This window comes from Chiloscyllium plagiosum, unplaced genomic scaffold, assembly GCF_037043375.1.
Source record: "Chiloscyllium plagiosum isolate Xiang-an unplaced genomic scaffold, Cpla_swu_hap1 HiC_scaffold_5, whole genome shotgun sequence".
Classification (NCBI taxonomy): Eukaryota; Metazoa; Chordata; class Chondrichthyes; order Orectolobiformes; family Hemiscylliidae; genus Chiloscyllium; species Chiloscyllium plagiosum.
Window position 1 is genome coordinate 101,620,298 of NW_028270143.1, and position 23,093 is coordinate 101,643,390.

A 23,093-nucleotide genomic window follows, 5' to 3' on the forward strand; every position below is an offset into this window, starting at 1 on the left:
AAATGGCTACCATGAGGGGGCATAATTTTAAGGTGATTGAAGGAAGGTTTAGGAGAGATGTCAGAGGTAAGTTCTTTACACAGAAATGGTGGGTGCATGGAATACACTGCCAGCAATATAGTTGAGTCAGATATATTAGGCACATTTAAGTAACTCTTGGATAGACGTATGAATGATAGTAAAATGTAAGGTATGTCAGTTAGTTTGATCTTAGAACAGGATAAAAAGTTGGCACGACATCGAGGGCTGAAGGGTGTGTACTGTGCTGTACTGTTCTATGTTCTATGTAATAAACAATTCTCGACACTCCTCCTGTAACCTTCTTTTCCTATCACCCCCATAATGGGTAATAACAGGTTAACAATTTGATTGAAGTGTGACATTTTTCCAGAACTTAGATTACTCTTTACATGATCTCATTTTCTCCTCTTGATCGTCTAGGGGATCTGAATTAAAAAAAAACATTTATATAGATCAGACCCAAACCTCTGAGATGTGTAAGTTCATCTTCTGTTCTTTTGGAACATTTCAAAGTTTTTTTCAATTGTATGAATACTATAGCACTTCAGCAAAATCAGTATTACGGGGGAAGACCTGCCAAGAGTGTGCATTTTAAAAGCTGATAAGTTAAAAAGACTCATCATTAAAGTTAGTGTTGAAACAATGGCAGCACCACCATTGTGAATATTGATTGAGACACTATTATTCAAACCTGAAGAAAGCAAATTAATATAAGAAGTGGTTTTACAGTTCACACTCTTGATGAGGTGCTACTGCTGCTGGAAACACATTTAAGAAAATCCCACCTCTCCATTAAAACTTCAGGTGCTGGATGAGCCTGAATTCATGAAATGAATTTTCAACATCATGAATGGAAAGTCATATGGGCATGGATAGATAGAGAATATATTTTCCAATTTCATACTCCCAACTGGAAAAACTCCGTCATGGGTGCTCGCAATTGGAAAAATAACCACAATCCTTGAATTTATAACTGCACGGAAAGTTTATCTCCGGCTGTCTATATGCTCCTTAAGGTATTGAGCGTGAATTATAAAAAAACACAAACAATATGCAGACAGCAAAGCTTACCCCAGCTCTAACAAATTAATCCTCTGTGGTCAAATCCAACACCCCTCAATGATGTCATGGATATAAATCATTAAAAGTCATGAATGATTGTTACAGATTGAAATGTCATTCAAGTTTGATATTAATCAATTTTAAAAGATTTCTTTCTCAGCCACATACTTGGTCCATTTTGTTTTTCACTTCCTGTTTTTCAACTGGGCAATTCTTGGATTTTCTACCTTTATGATTTGAATTCTTTTTATGTTTTTCACACTATGCATAACATTGAACTCGCTTTGTTTGGTTAAATTTGTTTCTCAATTATTTTGACATTGCCACATAATTCTCAACTGAAACATTCTCAATCTTGAATTATTAATATCTATAGGCATCATTCTGATGAGGAGATCGGGGAGGAGTGTTTCCAGAATCTGTGAAAATGCTTTTAGAAATTACAGGAAGAGGCCTCAAATTGTTGTCGCTGAGGTAAAGTCAGTGTCATCTATTATGAACGAGATGATTGTGAGACCGGAAATTTATATTTCCCTTGGAGGCAGGTTTGTCCATCCTTCCTTATAAAACAGTGAATACAAAGGCAGTAGATTATTTAGTTGCCTCCTGCACATGTTTGGGGGTAGCTGGACTACTGGCATGATCAGGTTTAAAACCTGAAAGTAGATCCACACTCATGAATTTTGGATGTCTGGAAGAGTCTGGCCTGAGTTGTTGGGTATGAAATTTTGCTTAGTCGCGTTAAGTATTTTTACAGAATGCATTCTTGGTTAAGATTCCAGAAATCCATTTCTCTAGTGAAACAACTGAGACCCATTGCCTGGCACCATCCCAGGTCTCTACTATTTCAGAAGTCTGGTTTCTAATTTGCCTACTTTAAGCTGGATTGGTTTTCTGCAGCACCCCACATGTAGTTCTTACCATGCAGCAACAACAAAAAAAGTTAGCATTTATGTGCCACCTTACAAACATCCCAGGACACTTTGCAGCAGTGCAAATCAAGCAAAAATTTATGACAGTACTGACTGTATATAGAAGTGAAGGGCTGAAGTCCACCAAATATCTATATTTTTGTTGAGTTTCAGGAAGGATTTTTACTTCATTAACTGGGTGACCTCACTATGGTGCCCTGCTTATCTCATGTTAGCCCACTTCTCCCACTTGCCAGAGGCAAACATACCTGCAAACATTTCCTGCTTTCATTATCCTGGTAGTATTCTAATTTACTAATTCTTTCCCAATATTGAATTTCCTCAATTCCCTACTACAGCATTCTGCCCAGTAACCACCACTCCCCCACTTTGACTTCATTTCGCTGATCCTCAAGACTGACTATAGCCTCACTGACTTTGACAGAGAGCCCTAAGTGGTGACTGACCAGACCCCTGACTGCTGTCAGTGCAGGTCCCAGACTGAAAAACCACAAATACTCTGACTATTTGCACACAATCTACAGGACCGACTCACTGTCCATTCCCTGGCTGTCCCAAGTGGATGACCAACTGTATCCAAACCCTTGGACACATTGCGGAAGATGTTCTTACTTACTATGTCTGGATTCCCTGTCTGACAGCAGCCTTCTGGGTTAACTGTAACCTAGTCCACTTCAACCACAAGACATGACCATTTGGCTGAAGCAAAGTATTTGCCAAGTATGCTATTGGTGGATGCTGTAGGTGTGACATTGAGATAGGCTGGTGCTGCCAAGTAACATGTCCAACTGCTTGACTGACATCCATAACAATGTGCCTGGATTTGTGTCTGCATTGAACAGCAAGACATGACAGAAGTACTGTGAGCATTTAAGGTGCAACTGAGGGGGCAAAGGACCAAAAGGCAAGGCAAGAAGGATCCAAATCTCAAAAAAGATACGAAGTAACTAAGCACCAGGCAAGAGCATGCAAGTAGTTCTGAAATAGACTGTAGTCCCAAATATGAGCTGGAGCTGTCAATCCCTTCATACAACCATTCTTGCTGTGACATTGGAATGAGAGATGTTGGTACACCCTGACATTCATCACTAAAGCACCATAATCAGATTGAGATGTGTCATGATAATGCAGGCTGGTACATACTTGTGGACATTGGGTGTGTGTGGCCACTGTCCATGAATATATCCTGAACTGGTGCCAGCTATTCAAAAATGAAAGTACAGAGAGGCAAGCAGAGAGCTGCAGTCACCAGGTACCCACTGAGACTTCCAGGATGGATTTTCTTGGCATCCAGTTTCTCTGCAGTGGGCAGGTGGGAAAGTGCAGATTAATGAGGTGAGATAAGGCAGTAATGGGGATGATAATGATTGATAATCTATGCGAACCTGCCTATTGCCCTCAACCGCGAGAGTCTCATCTCTCCATCCAACATCTCTCTGAAAATTGGGACTTTTGATCTCAATGGTGAAAAGGCTGATATATCAGGTGATACACCCACCTTTCTTGTCACGGGCCACATCATTCAAGGGATGGGAAGGTTCAATACATAGAATAATATCCCAAAGCTTTATAGTAGTATAAACAGAGAAAAATGGATACTGAACCCAGAAGTAGGAGGAGCTAGAGGAACAACAGCTCATCTTCCAGCTAGGTATCTTATAGCCTTCAGGACTGAGTGTTGTGAATAACAATTTCAGAATGTGAACATCTCTCTTCATGTTGGTTATCCCTCCCATATCCCTGGCTCCTATTTTGCATGGATTGCTCACAACAAAGCCGGCCCATTTCAAATCATTTGCACTTCTCATTTATTAAAAATCATTTATTTCTCTGATGGCTCATCATCAGCAACCTCTTTGTTTGTCTATCCCTTTTCTCACGCTCTCACTTTCTCTGGACAGCACCTCCATCTTCTTGATTCACTTGTGGGATGTGGGCGATGCTGGCTGGCCAGCATTTATTGCCCATCCTTAGTTGTCCTTGAGAAGATGGTGGTGAGCTGCCTTCTTGAACTGCAGCAGTCTATGTGCTGTGGGTAGACCCACAATGCTATGAGGGTGAGAGCTGCAGGATTTTGATCCAGCATCAGTGAAGGTACAGTAATATTTTTCCAAGTCAGGATAGTGAGTAGCTTGGAGGGGAACGTGAAGATGGTGATGTTCCCATGTATCTGCTTCCCTTGTCCTTCTAGATGGGTGGGCTTAGAAGATCCTGGGTGAAGAACCTTGGTAAAGTTTTGCAGTGCAACTTATAAATAGCACACTTTGCTGCTACTGAGCACTGGTGATTGACAGCATGGATGCTTGTGGATGTGGTCACTCCCACGAACTCTATTCACTTCTCTGCGTATCGCACTGCATCATCCACATAAATACTACTCTTTCCCATCTATTTCCAGTTCTGACAAAGGGTTGCTGAACTTGAAACATTAACTCTGTTTCTCCGTCCACAGATGCTGCCAGACGTGCTGAGAATCTCCAGCAATTTCTGCTTTTGTTTCCAACAAGCAAAATGTACAAAAGAACGATCTTTAAAGGGAGTGGTGTTTTTGAGAGGAACTCCAAAGCACAATTCCAAAGCAGAAATTAGTGCCCATGAGATCACAGTCAGAGGACAATACGGTTCAATATAGCTGGGGGAGGGGAGAGCTATAGGAAGGGAGGCTACGAAGAGTTTTAAACAAGAGAATGAGGATTTTATATCTGGAAGGAAGGGGCAAAGAAAGAATACAGGGGATGGTCATTGTCGTAGCATGTACTGACATAATATTAAGACTTTAGAATCATCAAGGTTAAGATCAGATGTGAACTCATTATCCATAAACTAAAACACTTAGTTTCATGCCTGAGGAAGTAAGGGATTTTGTGAAGAATTCCAGTCATTGAGTAGTAACAGGCTTGTGAAATCCAAGACCCTTCAGAGCAGCAGATTCCCAGCAAAGGCAATCAACTTGGCACTACCTGGAACTCACTGCTTGAAAAGAGAGTGGAAGCGGGAACCTTTACCAACCTTTAAGAAGTATTTAGATGAAGATTTGAATTGCCATAGCAAACAAGACTCCAAGCCAAGCACTGGAAAATGGGATTACAGTTATTGTGTACTCGATCATTGGCACAGACACAATGAGCTGAAGGGTCTTTTTCTGCGTTGTAAAACCCTACAGTTCTATATCAGCAGAGGGAAGCAGAGCATGCGAACACAAAAGAAAACAAGTTGTGTTTTGAGTCAAGAAGAAAACCAGTCAGAACATCAACACAGCAAAGACCTATGGGAAAAAAGATGTCCAGCACACACTGATCGCAGAGATTAATTGAGGGTATGTGAAAAGCTTTGATCTGAGCATTGTTTTGACAGTTTGAGGTTTGTATCTTTCCATGCTGTATTCTTATGCGGTTTAGGAAATTAGATTTTATTGCATAAACAGAAAATGTTTGTTCCCAAACACTAATCTGCCCATGGTGATAACAGTGCTCTAGTGGATTTAAAAATGGTAAAACTTTCTCTAGTTATTCAGCTCTTCGAGAATTTATGCAGTGTTTTGCTAACAGCACAAATTGATTTTAAATGTGCTTTGGGTGAGATGAAAGGAAGGATCTGAATCGTTGTAAGATTTTTTTTGGTGAAGCCTTTATTGTCCATCCTCTAATTGCAATTAAGACTCAACTTGCTGGGGGGGGGGGGGGGCTGGAGCCAATGTCCTAAAAGGACATGAGTAAACTAGCTGGACTGTTAATACAATTCACTGCAGTTATATGGTCACCTGTAACTTCTGATTGAATCTTGGAGGTCTGTGTTATCAGTTTACCTTGCACTACACTGGAGTCCTGTGGATAATTGCCTGAAGGGGCGAAAAGTGAGGACTAACTAATTTCAGGATTTCATTTTAAATCAATGGGAAAATAAGGGAACTTCAATAAAATTAATGAAAAAATCATTCTGCTTTTATTCGCAGTGGTGCCCCTGACTGTTTAGGATTGCGTGCTTCAGTGGGGACCCCATCCTTTGGTGAAAAATGACAGCCAGATACAGTACCTGTAGGATCAAGAACAGTCACTTTAATCTGCACAATTAAAGAAAACTCGTTAAGTAAAATGACCCAGCAGTACCATCTACCAAAACTAACAATCCATTATTAGCTTCTAACCTATTCCAGGCTTCCCCATTTACCAAGATGTTGTTTGGGCTGGTGACTTTCAGTCATGACGAGGGAATGGACAGATTGGGATTGTTTTCCTTGGAGCAAAGGCAATTGAGTGTGGACATGACTGAGATGCATCAAATTATGAGGGGCATGGATCAGGCAGACAGGAAGAAATGTTTTCCCTTGATGGAAGGGATCAATGACAAGGAGACAGAGACATAAGGTCAGAGGCAGAAGTTTATAATGAAAAGCTTTTTAACACAGAGGGTGGTGGGGGAATCTGGAACTCACTGCCTGTAAGGATGGTAGGGGCAGAATGCCTCATAATGTTTAAAAAGTATTTCAACGTACACTTGTGATGCCAAGGTATACAAGCCTATACAAGAGTGCTGGGAAATGGGATTAGAATAGTTAGGTTGTTGATTTTAACCAAAGTGGATGCAATGCACCAAAGGAATGTTTTTATGTTGTAGATCTGTCTGAGTCTATGACTCCAAGAGTCAGTCTGCGAGTCATACAGGTCCCAAGGATTTGCAACAGGTACAAAGACAATCCCTCCTCAAAGTAACTGAACAGGGTAAGTTAGGGCCACAAAGTGCCACCACATTTGTGACTGCCACAGGGAACACTCAAATGCAGAGAAAACACTACCCAATTTAAGATCCAGTCAACTGGTGAGTGTCTACCAGAGGATGGATATATCTAAAGGCATCCAGGAGAGTCAGTTGGAAAGGAGAGACTGAAGGATTTCACAGTCAAATGCTGACTGCCAAACTGGCAGGCACCAGAACCTAAAACTCAAATACACTATTAAACCCACTGCCCAAAGAGCAGCTGGAAGAGATTGGCACACAGCTCAGGAAACGGAAAGAAATCTAAATGGATTGGCCATGATATGCCCCAGTAATAATCAATAATGTGGTCAGAAGAGACCCCTCCACCAATCAATCAAACTTCCTATCAGCGTATCACCCTCAGAACCAGGGAGAGGTTAAAATAATATCAAAAAACCCTGAAAATCAAAGCCAGGAGGCATCGGCTATCCTCCTGCAAGCTGAGAGTTTGTCTTCTTTTTGTTTCTCTTCTTTGGAATGAATAAGAAAATGGGCTAATTTTGACGGTATTAGGCAAGAACTTTCAAAAGTTGATTGGGAACAGATGTTCACAGGTAAACAGATGGCTGGAAAATGGGAAGCCTTCAGAAATGAGATAACGAGAATCCAGAGAAAGTATATTCCTGTTAGGGTGAAAGGACAGGCTGGTAGGTATAGGGATGATGAGAGAAATTTGGGGGTTTGGTTAAGTAAAAGAAAGAAGCATATATCAGGTATAGATAGGATAGATCGAGTGAATCCTTAGAAGAGTATAAAGGCACTAAGTGTATACTTAAGAGGGAAATCAGGAGGGCAAAAAGGGAACATAAGATGGCTTTGGCAAATAGTGTTAGGGAGAATCCAAAGAGTTTTTACAAATACATTAAGGACAAAAGGGTAACTAGGGAGAGAATAGGGTCCCTCAAAGATCAGCAAGGCAGCCTTTGTGTGGAACCGCAGGAGATGGGGGAGATACTAAATGAGTACTTTGCATCAGTGTTTACTGTGGAGAAGAACATGGAAGATATAGACTGTAGGGAAACAGATGATGACATGTCCGTGAAAAATGTCCATATTACAGAAGAGGAAGTGCTGGATGTCTTGATATCCCTCACGAGGTCAGATCACCAGGAGTAATCCAGATATTACTACTCTCAAGGACCTCCTTTTTTAATTTCTGCCTAACTCTCTGTAATCTCCCTTCAGAATCTCAACCTTTTCCCTTCCTATGTCGTTGGTTCCAATGTGGACAATGACCTCTTGCTGGCCCCTCTCCCCTGTGAGAACATTCTGCACCCTCTCTGAGACATCCTTGATCCTGGTACCAGGGAAGCAACACACCATTCTGCTTTTTCTCTGCTGGCCGCAGAAACGTCTGTCTGTACCTCTGACGACAGAATCCCCTAACACAATTGATCTCTTGGAACCGAACATACCTCTCGTTGCATTAGAGCCAGTCTCAATACCAGAAACTTGGCTGTTCATGCTACGTTTCCCTGAGAATCCATCACCCCCTACATTTTCCAAAACAGCATACCTGCATGGGTATATCCAGAAGACTCCTGCACTAGCTGTCTACCTCTTGCCTTTCCTGGAGTTAACCCATCTATGTGACTGTATCTGAGACTTTCCCCTCTTCCTATAACTGCCATCCATCACTTACTGTTACTGTTTCAAATTCCTCATCGCTTCTATTTGTCTCTCCAACCGATCCATTTGATCTGAATAAATTCGCAGCATTTATGGCAGATATAATCCGCAGTAACCCTTAAACTTTCTTTAAACTCCCACATCTGACAAGAAGTACATATCACTCTATTAAAGGCCATCTTATGCTCCTTCACAATCTACAGACCCAGAAAATAACACCGTCTTATTCCTCTACAAACATTGCCCCAGGTTAAATTAATAGTTATAAGAGACCTTGGAGTGCAGGTTCACAGCTCCTTGAAAGTGGAGTCGCAGGTAGATAGGATAGTGAAGAAGGTGTTTGGTATGCTTTCCTTTATTGGTCAGAGTATTAAGTACAGGAGTTGGGAGGTCATGTTGTGGCTGTGCAGGACATTGGTTAGGCCACAATTGGAATATTGCGTGCAATTCTGGTCTCCTTCATATTGGAAGAATGTTGTGAAACTTGAAAGGGTTCAGAAAAGATTTACAAGGATGTTGCCGGGGTTGGAAGATTTGTTCTATAAGGAGAAACCGAACAGGCTGGGGCTGTTTTCCCTGGAGCGTCGGAGGCTGAACGATGACCTGAAAGAGGTTTATAAAATTATGAGGGGCATGGATAAGATAAATAGACAAAGTGTTTTCCCTGGGGTGATGGAGTCCAGAATTGGAGGGCATAGGTTTAGGGTGAGAGGGGAAAGATATAAAAAGGACCTAAGGGGCAACGTTTTCACACAGAGGGTGGTACGTCTATGGAATGAGCTGCCAGAGGAAATGGTGGAGGCTGGTACAATTGCAACATTTAAAAGGCATCTGGATGGGTATATGAATAGGAAGGTTTTGGAGGGATATGAGCTGGGTGCTGGCAGGTGGGACTAGATTGGGTTGGTATATCTGGTCAACATGGACGAGTTGGACAGAAGGGATTTTTTTCTGTGCTGTACATCTCTATGACTCTATGACTGTACACCTCCAAACTTCTTTTTCTATCTTTCCTACTCTGACACGATTGTTAAAAAAAAGGAATTCAGTTTTTGTTCCCACCACGGATGAATGTGTGTGATTGCCAGACATCATAAAGAGAAATCTCAAAGAAATCAATATTTTCCTTGAAACATCTGTGCTTAAATTCTGATAAAAATTGAGTCATAAAATGAATAAGGCTGCTCATAACGGGGCTGGAGACAAGCTGTTTGTAACCAGTTACCTCAGGACAAAGGAAAACATCCAGCCACAATACACTAAAATGGGGGTCAATGCTTTTATAGTTGCCTCAGCTATCACTGAGATGGGCTAATCCCTCTCCTTCTCACACGACTGAACTCAGAGCTGGTTGACCGACTTAAATATACAGTTAGAGCATGGAACATAGAAACGTACAGGACAGAACAAGCCCTTCAGTCCATGATGTTGTGTCGAGGATTATTCCTAATCTAAAATAAAATAACCTAACCTATGCACCCCTTGATTCACTGCTGTGCATTTGCCTGTCCAGCAGTCAATCAAATGTCCCTAATGACTCTGCTTCCACCACCACCGCTGGCAACGCATTCCATGCATTCACAACTCTCTGCATAAAGAACTTACCTCTGACATCTCCACGGCAACCACTGCACAGTGGTTCAGTGGTTAGCACTGCTGCCTCACAGCACCAGGGTCCCAGGTTTGATTCCAGTCTCGGGTAACTGTTGTGTGGAGTTTGCACATTCTCTCAGTGTCTGAGTGGGTTTCCTCCGGGTGTTCCGGTTTCCTCCCACAGTCCAAAAATGTGCAGGTTAGGTGTATTGGCCATGCTAAATTGTCTGTACTGTTAGGTGAAGGGGTAAATGTAGGGGAATGGGTCTGGGTGGGTTGCGCTTCGGCAGGTCGGTATGGTCTGTTGTGCTGAAGGGCCTGTTTCCAGACTGTAAGTAATCTAATCTATACCTTCCTCCTAATATCTTAAAACTATGACCCCTCATGCCAGTCAATCCTGCCCCTGGGGAAATGTCTCTGGCTATTGACTCCACTCATGCCTCCCATTACCTTGCATACCTCAATCAGGTCACTTCTCTTCCTCCTTCTCTCCAGAGAGAAAAGTGCAAGCTTAGCCAACCTCTCCTCATAAGACAAGCTCTCCAGTGCAGGCAGCATCCTGGTAAACCCTCTCCAAAGCCTCCGTATCTTTTCTAGAATAGAGCGGCCAGAACTGGACACAATATTCCAAGTGTGGTCTCACCAGGGTCTTGTAGAGCTGCAGTAAAACCTCATGGCTCTTAAACTTGATCTACTGCGCTTTTCCAGCAACACATTTTCAGCTCTGATCTCCAGCATCTGCAGTCCTCACTTTCTCCTCTTAAACTTGATCCCCCTGTTAATGAAAGCCAAAACACCATATGCTTTCTTAACAACCCTATCCACTTGGGTGGCAACTTTGAGGGATTTATGCACTTGAACACCATGATCCCTCTGTTCCTCCACACTGACAAGAATCCTGTCTTTAATCCTACATTCAGCATTTAAGTTTGATCTTCCAAAATTCATCATTTCACATTTATCCAAATTGAACTCCATCTGCCATTTCTCAGCCCAGCTCTTCATCCTGTCTATGTCGCGCTGCAGCCTGCAATAGCCCTCGATACTATCAACGGCACCTCCAATCTTTGTGTCTTCGGCAAATTTACTAACCCACCCCTCAACCTCTTTATCCAAGCCATTTATAAAACTACAAAGAGCAGAGGCCCAAGAACAGAGTCCTGCAGGACACCACTCACCACTGACCTCCAGGCAGAATAATTTCCATCCTCAACCACTCTCTGCCTTCTGTCAGCCAACCAATTCTGAATCCAAACAGCCAAATCTCCCTGTATCCCATTTGTCCTGACATTACGAATGAGCCTACTATGGAGAACCTTATCAAATGCCTTGCTGAAGTCCATATATACCACATCCGCTGCTCGACCTTCGTCGACCTGTGTTGTCACCTCCTCAAAGAACTCAATAAGATCTGTGAGGCATGACCTGCCCCTCACAAAGCCATGCTGACTCCCGTAGAGTGTGAGGAAGCCAAGATCTTTGCAAGAGGCTTAGCAACCTCCTTTCTTGTAAGCTAGGATAAATTGGGCTGGCCTTGGGGACTTAGCAATCTTAATGTTTGCCAAAAGTTCCAGCATATCTACGTCTTCAATCTTGATCTGTTCAAGCTTGTTTCCCAGCCCCTCAAAGTTCTGATTCACAAAAAGGGCCCTTTCTTTAGTGAAACCCAAAGCAAAAAACTCATTTAGGGCTTCCCCATCTGCTCAGACTCCACGCTCAAGTTCCCTCCTCTAACCCTGACCGGCCCTACCTCCTCCCTGATCATTCTCTTATTCCTCATATACGAGTAAAATGCCTTTGGGTTCTCCCTAATCCTTCCTGCCAAACCTTTCTCGTGACCCCTCCTGGCTCTCCTCAGTCCATTTCTGAGCTCCTTAATAGTAAGCCTGTAATCCTCTAAAGCTGTGCTAGATCCTTGCTTCCTACACTTTACATAAGCTCCTTTTGACAAGAAGCTCCTCTGTTCTCGTCATCCAAGGTTCCTTAATCTTACCCGTTTTGCCTGTCTCAGAGAAACAAATTTGTACATCACTCCAACAACTGCACCTTAAACAGTCTCCACATGTCTGTTGTGCCCTTCCTATGGAACAATTGCTCCCAATCTATTCTTCCCAACTCCTGTCTGATAGCGTCATAATTTCCTTTTCCCCTATTAAATATCTTCCATTGGTAACTGCTCCTTTCCCTCTCCAAGGCTATGGTAAATGTGAGGCAGTTGTGGTCACTGTCACCAAAGTGCTCTCCCACTGCGAGATCTGACACCTGTCCTGGCTTGTTGCCGAGCACCAAATCCAAAATGGCCTCTCCCCTCGTCGGCCTGTTTACATACTGAGTAAGGAAACCCTCCTGAACATACCTGACAAAAACAGCTCTATCCAAACCATCTGCACTAAGGAGTTTCCAGTCATTATTGGGAAAGTTGAAGTCACCCATAACAACAACCCTGCTACATCTACATTGTTCCAAAATCTGCCAGCCTATGAGTTTTCAATCTCCCTACTGCTATTAGGTGGTCTGTAGAAAACCGCCAATGTGGTGGCTGTTCCCTTGCTGTTCCTAACTTCCACCATACTGACTCAGTGGACAAACCTTCCTCAACAAACTTTGTTTCTATAGCTGTGATGCACTCTCTGATTAGCAATTCTACACCCTCTCGTCTTTTTCCACCCTCCCTGTTCTTTTGAACGTTCTGAACCCTGAAACATCAGCAACCAAATTCTGCCCCACGTCTCCGTTATGGCCACAACATCATCGTCCCAAGTGCTAATCCATGATCTAAGTTTATCACTCTATTTTCTGACTCTCTTTAACCGACCACTTTAACCGATCCCATCACGTGAAAAACCTTCCCGATAGGTTCACTATATCCTGTCACTGCTCCATCTACAACTACCCCCCACTCAGATATGTAACTCTGATTCACACCCCCTTGCCAAACTAGTTTAAACCCTCCTGAACCACACAAGCAAATCTCGCACCCAAGATATTTGTGCCCCTCCAGTTCTGGTGCAACCCGTCCTTCATGTACAGGTCCCACCTTCCCCAGAAGGCATCCCAATGGTCTAAGTATCTGAAGCCCTCCCTCCTGTACCAGCCATGCAGCCGTGTGTTAAGCTGCACTCGCTGACTGTTCCTCACCTCACTGTCTCATGGCACCGGTAGCAAACCTAAGAATACTACTCTACTCATCCTGGTCTTCAGCTTCCAACCTAGTTCTCTGTAGTCACATTTTAGATCCTCAATCCCTTTCCCAGCTATATCATTGGTGCCAATATGTACCACGATTTCTGGCTGCTCACCCTCCCCCTTCAGAATCCTGTAAACCTGGTCGGCGACATCCCGGATCCTGGCACTGGGGAGGCAACATGTCTTCCAGGAGTCCCATTCGTGATCACAAAATCTCCTGTCAATCCGTTTAACTATTGAGTCCCCTACCACTAGCGCTTTTCTATTCTCCTCCCTTCCCTTCTGAGCCATAGTGTAAGGTTCAGTGCCAGAGACCAGACAACTACGGCTTCCCCCTGGTAGGCCATCCCCACCAGCAGTATCCAAAACAGTATGCTTATTGCTGAGGGGAATGGCCACAGGGGATCCCTGCTCTGTCTGTTGGTTCCCTTTCCTCCCCCTGACTGTAACCCAGCTGTCCTTATCCTGCGTCTGAGGAGTGACCATCTCCCTGTACATCCTCTCAATTTCTCCCTCAGCCTCCCCGATGATCTGCATTTCATGCAGTTCCAGCTCCAGATCCCTAACTCAGTTTTCGAGGAGCTGGAGTTGGATGCACTTCCCGCAGATGTGTTCGGCAAAGACATGTATCATGTCTCTCAGCTGCCACATTCTACAGGAGGAACATGCAACTGCCTTATCAGCCATACTCTGCTAATCGGAAAGCCCACACAGAACTAAACAAGGAAGAGAAAAAAAAGAAAGGAAAAGAGAAAACCTGAAAACTGACTGAGTTTACAGGCTCTTAGAGGAGATGGGTGGGAGGGAGGCCCTACGGTGTAGAGTCTCGGGTTTAGATCTCACCCACTTAGAAACTTCCCAGCAGCCCTCATTTCTCTCCGCCCTCTCTCCTCGCTGCTCTGTTCAAAATGGAGGCTCGACTCTCAAGGTAAGTCCCTTTTTAAGTGGGAAAAACTGACCCAGCCAGCAGTTCTCATTTCTCTCCACTCTCTCTCCTCGCCAGTTCTGAGATTCTAAATCACATGCTGTTTGACCTCCAGAGAAAAAGCAGGACTTCACACTGAGATTGGAGCCTTTCTTTTTAAACATTCTCTTGTGGCACGTGAGCATCGCAGACTGGGCAGCATTTATGGCCTGTCCCTAGCTTCATAGATTCAGATTCATTGATTCATGAAGAAAAGGTCCTTCAGTCCATCAAGTCTGCACCTACATAACTACCGTTAAAGGTGCACGAATCCCAGTTTCCTGCACTTGTCCCATATCCTTGATTGTTATCAAACTTAAAGTGTTCATCCAAATACTTCTTAAAGATTGTAAGATTTCTGGCCTCCACTACTTTTCCATGATTTGGAGATGCCAGTGTGGACTGGGGTGGACAAAGTTAAAAATCACACAACACCAGGTTATAGTCCAACAGGTTTATTTGGAAGCACTAGTTTTCGAAACCACCTGATGAAGGAACAGTGCTCCGAAAGCTAGAGCTTCAAAATAAACCTGTTGGACTATAGCCTGGTGTTGTGTGAATTTTAAACTTTTCCAGGCAGTATACCTCATCACCCAATAAGTGACAAACTTTTTTTCTCAAAACACCTCTGAACCTCCTGCTCCTTACTCTAAAACTATGCCCCCTCATGATTGACCCTTCAATCAAGGGAAACACTTATTGTCTAATTACCCTGTCCATATCCCTCATAATCTTATACGCCTCAATCATATTCCCCCTCGGTCTTCTCTGCTCTAGAGAAAACAATCAAAACCTACCTAATCTTTCCTTATAACTCAATTTCTCTATTTCAGACAATGCCTGGTGAACCTCCTCTGTAGCCCCTCTAGTGTTATTACATCCTTCCTGCAGTAAGGTGACCAGAACTGCAGACAGTTACCTCCTTACTCTTAAACTCTATGCCACGTCTGATATAAGCAAGTTTCCCATATGCCTTCTTAGCTATCCTATTTACATGCTGCGCCAACTTCAGGGATGTGTGAATAATTACTCCAAGATCCCTCTGTTCCTCTAAGCTACCCAGTGTCCTGCCATTCATTAAGTACTCCCTCATCTTGTTTTTTTTTCTTCCAAAGTGTTCAATACCATCTGCCACTGGTCTGCCTATCTGACCAACCCATCTGTATCTTCCTATAACCTACAATCATCTTCTTCACTATTAACCACTCTACCAATCTTGGTGTCAGCTGCAAATGTGCTTAATATCCCCTCTAAATTTTCATCTATATCATTAATGTATATAACAAACAATAAGGGTCCCAAAACTGGTCCTTGTGGTACACTGCTGGGCACCAGCCTCCAGTCACTCAAATAGCCTTTTACCATTATACTTTGTGGCCAATTACTCAGCCGGTTTCTGATCAATCTTGGCAAGTTTCCCTCAATTCCATGTGTTTTAACCTTCTCAATCAGCCTCCCATGTGGGTCCTTGTTCAAATGCTTTGCTAAAATCCATATAAATTATATCCACTGAACTTCCCTCATCCACACATGTGATCATATTTCCAGAAAATTCTAACAAATGTGTTAGACATGACCTCCCTCTGACAAAACCATGCTGACTTTCCCTAATTAACCTATGCCTTTCCAAATGGATATCAAAAATTTTCTCCAAAAGCTTCCCAATCACTGACATGAGACTTATCGGTCTGTAATTTGCTGATTCATTTCTACCACTTTTCTTGACAAGTGGAACACATTAGCTGTCCTCCAGTCCTCTGGCGCTTCCCCCATGGCCAGAGAGGAATTAAAATTTGTGTCAGAGGCCTTGCAATTTCCTGCCTTGCCTCCCACAGCAGTCTGGGATGCAATTCATCCATGCCAGGGGGTTTATCTGTTTTAGCAAAGTCTCTAATACTTCCCCATTTCCTGTGTCAAACATTGCAAGTTCCTCACAGTCCCTTTTCCTGAATACTGTACCTATGTTCTTCTCTTCCAGAGTGAAGACTGAAGAGAAGTATTCATTTAACACCCTTCCAGTATCCTGCGGCTTCACACATCATTGGCCCTTTGGCCCTAATGAGTCCTGCTCTTTCCCTGGTTAACCTCTTCCCATTAGTGTATTTATAAAATATCTTAGGATTCTCCCTAATCCTGTCTGCAAGTCCTTTCTCATGCTCCCTTTGTGTTCTTCTAATTGCTTTTTTAAGTTCCCTCCTGCACTTTCTACATTCCTCCAGGACACAACTGAATTGCTCCCTCTGGACTTACTAAAAGCCTTACGTTTCTTCTTCTTCCAGTCCTGAATTGGCCTAGACATCCAGGGTTCTCTGAATATATTGCTCCTACATTTCCCTCTAAAGGGTATACATTGGACCTGTACTCTCCCCATCTCCTTTTTGAAGTTCCCTTGAGAAGGTACGTTCTTGAATTGCTACAGCCCATGTGTTATAGGAAGACACATAATAATCTTAGGGATTGAATTCCAGAGATTTTGACACAGATGCAAAGATGGAACAATACATTTCTGTTTCAGGATGGTGAATGGCTTGGAGAGGATTTTGGAGGTGGTAGTGTTCCCATGAACCTACTGCCCTTGTTCTTCTAGATGGTAGTATCTTGGAAAGTGTTGACTAAGGATCTTTTGTGAATTTCTACATCTTGTAGATAGTACACACTGCTTCTACTGAGTGTCTGTGATAGAAGGAATGAATGTTTGTGGATGTGGAGCAAATCAAATGAGTTGCTTTGTCCTAGATGACAACAAGCTTCTTGAGCGTTGTTGGAGCTGCACCAAGTGGAACGTTTTCATCACATTCTGACTTGTGTCTTGTAGATGGTGGACAGACTTTAGGAAGTCATGAGGTGAGTTACTGCTGCAGCATTCCAAAGGTAATTGGATGATTTCTGGATAGGATGGGTTTAGAGGGATTGGGGCCAAATGCTGGGGAACGGGACTTGTTTAGACATTGCATTTGTATGGCAAGTCCAGTTCACTTTGTGATCAATGGTAACCCCAGGGTGTTGATGGTGGGGGATTTAGTGATGGTAATGTCATTGAATGTCAAGGTGGTTAGATTGTCTCTTATTGAAGATGGTCATTACTTCACATTTACATGGTGTTCCTTGTCACTTGTTAGCCCAAGCCTGGATTCTATAGCATTTGAGTATGGACTGCATCAGTATCTGAGTAGTTATGAATGATGCTGAACATTGTGCAATCACTGGTGAACATCCCCACTTCTGACCTTATGATGGAGGGAAGGTCATTGATGAAACAATTGAAGATGGGTAGGCCGATGACACTACTCTTAGGAACTCCTTTAGATGTGTCCTGGATCTGAGATGACTGATCTCCAACAAACACAACCATCTTCCAATATGTTAGATATGGCTCCAAACAATAATCTAACTATCTCTGTCTCCAAGTTTCTATCTGGAAAGAAGCTTACCCTTTGTTTCCAAAGAAGAAAACCATTGGATCTAGCTCACTGAGAAGACCATTACTGAACACAGAACTCCAGGAGGTTGTAACTCATGAGGACTGATTTTTTTAATACTCTGGATTTACTAAAACTTATCATTTATAACCTATGTCCTCTCCTGTCCTGTCTGCCTTAAGTTCTTGAGTATTTGAGTGTGTGAATGGAATAGCAATGCAAATCCCTATGGTTTGATTGATCAGGAGTAAAAAGGGAGAGGAGTAAATCAAACAGTATCTCATAGTCTCAGACTTAAGAGGATAAAGGCAATCAAATTTAACTTCACCCCATTCCCCCTTCGTTCATGACACAATATTCCATATTCCAATGGCTTAGTACATCATACTTTTGCAATTCAAACATGGTCATTAAGTGGTGCTGGAACTGTTCTGAGGAAGAGTCACTGGACCTGAAACATTAACTTTGATTTCTCTTTACAGATTCTGCCAGACCTGCTGAGCTTTTCCAGCAACTTCTGCTTTTCTTTCTGATTTACAGCATCGACAGTTCTTTCAGTTATTATTTAGTCATTAACTGGTGTTCTGAATGAGTAAAAAAATATATATCAAGCATCAGTGACACGCTGTACCAGAAACACAACAATGCGGTGCAGTGCAACACTGTACAAACCTGTTACACTGAACATTAGGAAAGAGATGAAAGTGTTGTCCATAGTATTCATTATATCGGTCACTTATCTAATGCATATTCATAACTGTAGCTGGGCTAATGAAGAATAAGCTATAAACTGACTCGTTGAAGACAAGAGCAGTCTTTGCAACGACAGACAATACTGTTTCATATTGAGATTTGTTTCTAGGTGCCCATGTAATAGATGACAAAGTTTTGCATATGTGTGAGCCTGCTGATCTAGAGAAAACCGGAGTGATGAGCCTCCTGCATTGCCAAGTGGACATTCTTAGATCTACACTAGTAATTGTGTTCCTCCTGATCTCTCTTGCCAGTCACCCTGACAAAGATGGGTGGAGGGACAGGTAGTGGTGAGGAAGAGGGAAGTCTGCAGAAGCAGTTGGACAGACTAGGAGAATGGGCAGAGAATGTGCCATATTGAATATAGTGTGGGAAAGTGTGAGATTATGCACTTTGGTAGGAAGAATAGAGGCATAGACGATATTCTAAATGGAGAAAGACTTTGGAAGTTTGAAGCACAAAGAGACTTAAGAGTCCTATCTCAGATTCTCTTCACATTAGCATGCAGGTTCATTTGATAGTTAGGAAGGCAAATGCAATGTTAGCATTCACTTCAAGAAGGCTAGAATACATGAGCAGAGATGTACGATTGAGGCTGGATAAGGCTCTGGTCAGACCACGTGTGGAATAGTGTGATCAGTTTTGGGCATCGTATCTAAGGAAGGATGTGTTGGCCTTGCAGGTGATTCAGAGGAGAGTTACAAGAATGATCCTGGGGTTGAAGAGTTTGTCATATGAAGAACAGTTGAGGACTCTAGGTCTGTATTCAATGGAGTTTAGAATGATGGTGATGGGGGTGGATTCTCATTGAAACTTGCAGAGTACTAAGAAGGCTGGATAGATTCGATGTTGAGAAGATGTTTTCACTAGTAGGACCACTACAACCTGAGAGCACAGCGTCAGATTGAAGGAACTGTAATGATTGTAATGAGGTCAGCCAGGTGGACTAATTGGGGCTGTAAATCTGGTCCAATCAGGAAGCCTTGGCTGACAGATATAAACAGGAGTGAGGTGGGAGGGGCGGGGGCAGGTGGGAGGGGCAGGGGCTTGCTGGGTCTGTATTGTCTGCACTTTTGTATGTAACGGTATTGTCTAATGTACAAATGTCATTGTCACTGTCTTATATGTGGAACTGGGATTTGAGGTTTGTCCTCCTCTCCCTGTAAATTGGTTGAACGGTAGGGTTCAGGGCCCAGCTTTGCTGCTCCTCTCCCTTGTAAAATTGCTGTCTTTTGTGTACAGCTGTCAATGTTTTTTTGTAAACTGTTTTGTAATTTGTTCAATAAAAAAAAAAAAAAAAAAAATAAACAGGAGTGAGGTGGGAGGGGCGGGGGCAGGTGGGAGGGGCAGGGGCTTGCTGGGTCTGTATTGTCTGCACTTTTGTATGTAACGGTATTGTCTAATGTACAAATGTCATTGTCACTGTCTTGTCGTATGTCGAACTGGGATTTGAGGTTTGTCCTCCTCTCCCTGTAAAATGGTTGAACGGTAGGGTTTGGGGTCTAGCTTTGCTGCTCCTCTCCCTTGTAAAATTGCTGTCTCTTATGTACAGCTGTAAATGTTTTTTTGTAAACTGTTTGTTTGTAATTTGTTTAATAATTTATAAATAAACAGGAGATTCAGAGTCTCCTCAGTTTAAAAAAAAATAAAATAAACAGGAGTGAGGTGGGAGGGGCGGGGGCAGGTGGGAGGGGCGGGGGCTTGCTGGGTCTGTATTGTCTGCACTTTTGTATGTAACGGTATTGTCTAATGTACAAATGTCATTGTCACTGTCTTGTCATATGTGGAACTGGGATTTGAGGTTTGTCCTCCTCTCCCTGTAAAATGGTTGAACGGTAGGGTTCGGGGCCTAGCTTTGCTGCTCCTCTCCCTTGTAAAATTGCTGTCTTTTGTGTACAGCTGTCAATGTTTTTTGTAAACTGTTTTGTAATTTGCTTAATAAAAAAAAAATAAACAGGAGTGTCTCCCTCCAACTCTATTTTGATTTAGTCCCTACCCTCCCCCTCACTGTTTTGATCACACAGCACTGCCCTTTGATGTGAAGGGCAGTGTTTGTCACTGGCCACTTGGGTGTTTGCCTATTGTGAGTGTATGTGCAAGGACTCTCCTTGAAGGGGACTATCCCTGGACCAGCTGCCCCACAGAGAAAAAATAAATAAATAAACAGGAGTGTCATACAGCACTGCCCTTTGATGTGAAGGGCAGTGTTTGTCACTGGCCACCTGGGTGTTTTCCTATCTTCCTGGTGGTGGAAATTGAATAAAGATTTGTGCACTTTGTGTCTTTCACTGTGTCTCACACCTGCACACACACACCATGGGTGCTGGGAAAAAATAAGCACTACCGCACTTAGGTGGTAGTGTGGGGGTTAAGTTATTAAAAAGAAAAAAAAAGAAAATAAAAAATAAACAGGAGTGTCAGACATCCTGCTTACTCTGAGAGCTGGCTCTGAGGGAGCTGGATCAGTGTCAACGACTCTCCATGTGTAAATAAAGGACGACTTGGTGAAGGGATACCGGCCTCTGTGGAGTTATTTCAGAGACAATGTGGAATTTCTTCAGCCAAAGGGTAGTTCATCTGTGGAACTTATTGCCACAGAAGGATGTGGAGACCAAGTCATTGAATGTGTTTAAGACATGGATAGATTCTTGATTAGTAAGGGATCAAGGATTTTTAGGAGAAGTTAGGAGAATGGGGTTGAGAAACACATCAGCCATGGTCAAATGACAGCGCAGAATTGATAGGCCAAATGGCCAAATTCTGCTCCTGTATCTTATGGTCTTTACTTCTGCAGCATGCTGACCATGGGGTATTGCATGCCCAAAGATCACGTAATAAGTTTAAAACTAATTTTAAAGAAATCTTAAATATTGAAAATTAATCCTAGTTAAAATTTCATTACAAAATAAATTTTAAACATTAGGGAAAGTAATATTTACGCCTTCAGTTCTTTAAAGTATTTAAATCTGAGATCTTCCAATGCTCCTATTCCAAGCGAGAAATAGAATAGCAATACACTAAGTGTTTATTTAAATATTTCGCAACAAATGGGAGCCTCAATGTAGCACAAGCATAAAATGAATACAAGGACTCCAGCATATCTAATGCAGCAGACCGTGCTATTGCAAGTAGTACAAAATGACTGGTCTCCCAAGTTCATGATCCCCAGTCATCATGACACCTTGTTGTCCTGATGGACAGCTAGACATAATTTGCCTCGACTTTCATTCTCAATTTAGAGAAGGTTCAATCTGGATGTGACAAATAAAAATGCGGATACTACCATGATCCCTGTTATTCTACAATTAAATAAAATTTCAGATGTTTAATGAATTCATGTCAAGTTGTATTCCCTGCAATTTAAATGGAATGTTCAGCAATTTAAAACCAACTTCTTTAAAAAGAACATTATAATAGTGGAGCAATAACTCTGTTATGAGCCTTTGAGTAGTTTACCCAAAATGCCACTCAGAGCAATTTCCAAGAATGAGAAGAGCTAATTTAGAGGTTTGAAAATAGGGTCGATGAAAGCTCCGTTTGAATGCATCTCAAAACACAGCTAAAGGCCCTGTGCTTGGAACACCTAACAGAGATACATAATTTTTCATAGTGTCAAGGCAAGTATAGAAATTTGACTCGGTGCTAAAATGGATGCAAAGTTGGGGGGACAGCTTTGTACCAATCTGGCATCTAAGCCAGAGTTGCCTTTAGCTGATGATTAAATGCTACTGACTAGCTCTGGGTGCCAATAGGCTCCTGACTGCACCCTTCATCTATAACAGGCTAAGTACAGCCCAGTCTTAACTTGAACCAGGTCCACATTTCCAAACAAAACTGAAAATGAAAATTCTCTGAGCCATTTTTGATTAGCATTTCATGGTCTTTTTAAAGGTGGGTATAGTCAAAATATAAGCACAAGTTCTATTAATTTGTGTCTGGATTTTGCATTTGGGGTCCTACAAATAGTATAGGATCTCCAATTTGTATGTTTAAGGAATCTTAACTATTATTCCAAGTCAGTGTGCTTGACAACTTTCTCAATTCTATGGCAGAAATCCAGCATCCACTTGGACAGAGTAGAACTCTCCCTATGGCTCTGAAATTATCTCATGGGATACTCTGTGTAAAGTCTAAGTTGTCTAAAATGTAACAGTTGGAGTATTTCAAGTTGTTTGAAGACCTCTTTATAGTTCTGACTTGACAATAATGGTGAAAGCACTCTTGTGGGACAGTGGTGTCCCTACCTTTGGGCCAAAGCATCTAGGTTCATGTCACAATGCACCTGGAGTGTGTCATAACATATTTGAACAGGTTGATTAAAAATATCAAAAATAATAATGAAAAATGTGTATTATCCTCAGACAGGAGGTATCCCTTAAGATGTTACCAATACAGATTTGACTTAGGAAGAAGGAGAGATTTGTGTCAGTACTGTTGGCAAGAGTAATAACTCCATTGAATTCAAAGAGCAGAGAGCAATTTAATATGCAGCAGTGGTACAATGTACCAAAGGATAAAAACAGACAACAGAATACATTTTGTAAGATCGGCACATAACTTGGAACATTACTTCCAGGTGAAAAATTGCCAAAGACAATGGAAACAACCTAATTTATTGCATCTCAGAGGGCTTTTGAATCTCAGATAGCAGAAGGGTGCATGGATATAAATAAAACCAGACAATGCAAGATGGCAAATATTTATCCTTCAGTCACATTCCCAAAAGAAATGATCGGTCATTATCACATTACTTTTTGTGGAAGTTTGCTGTGCACAAAT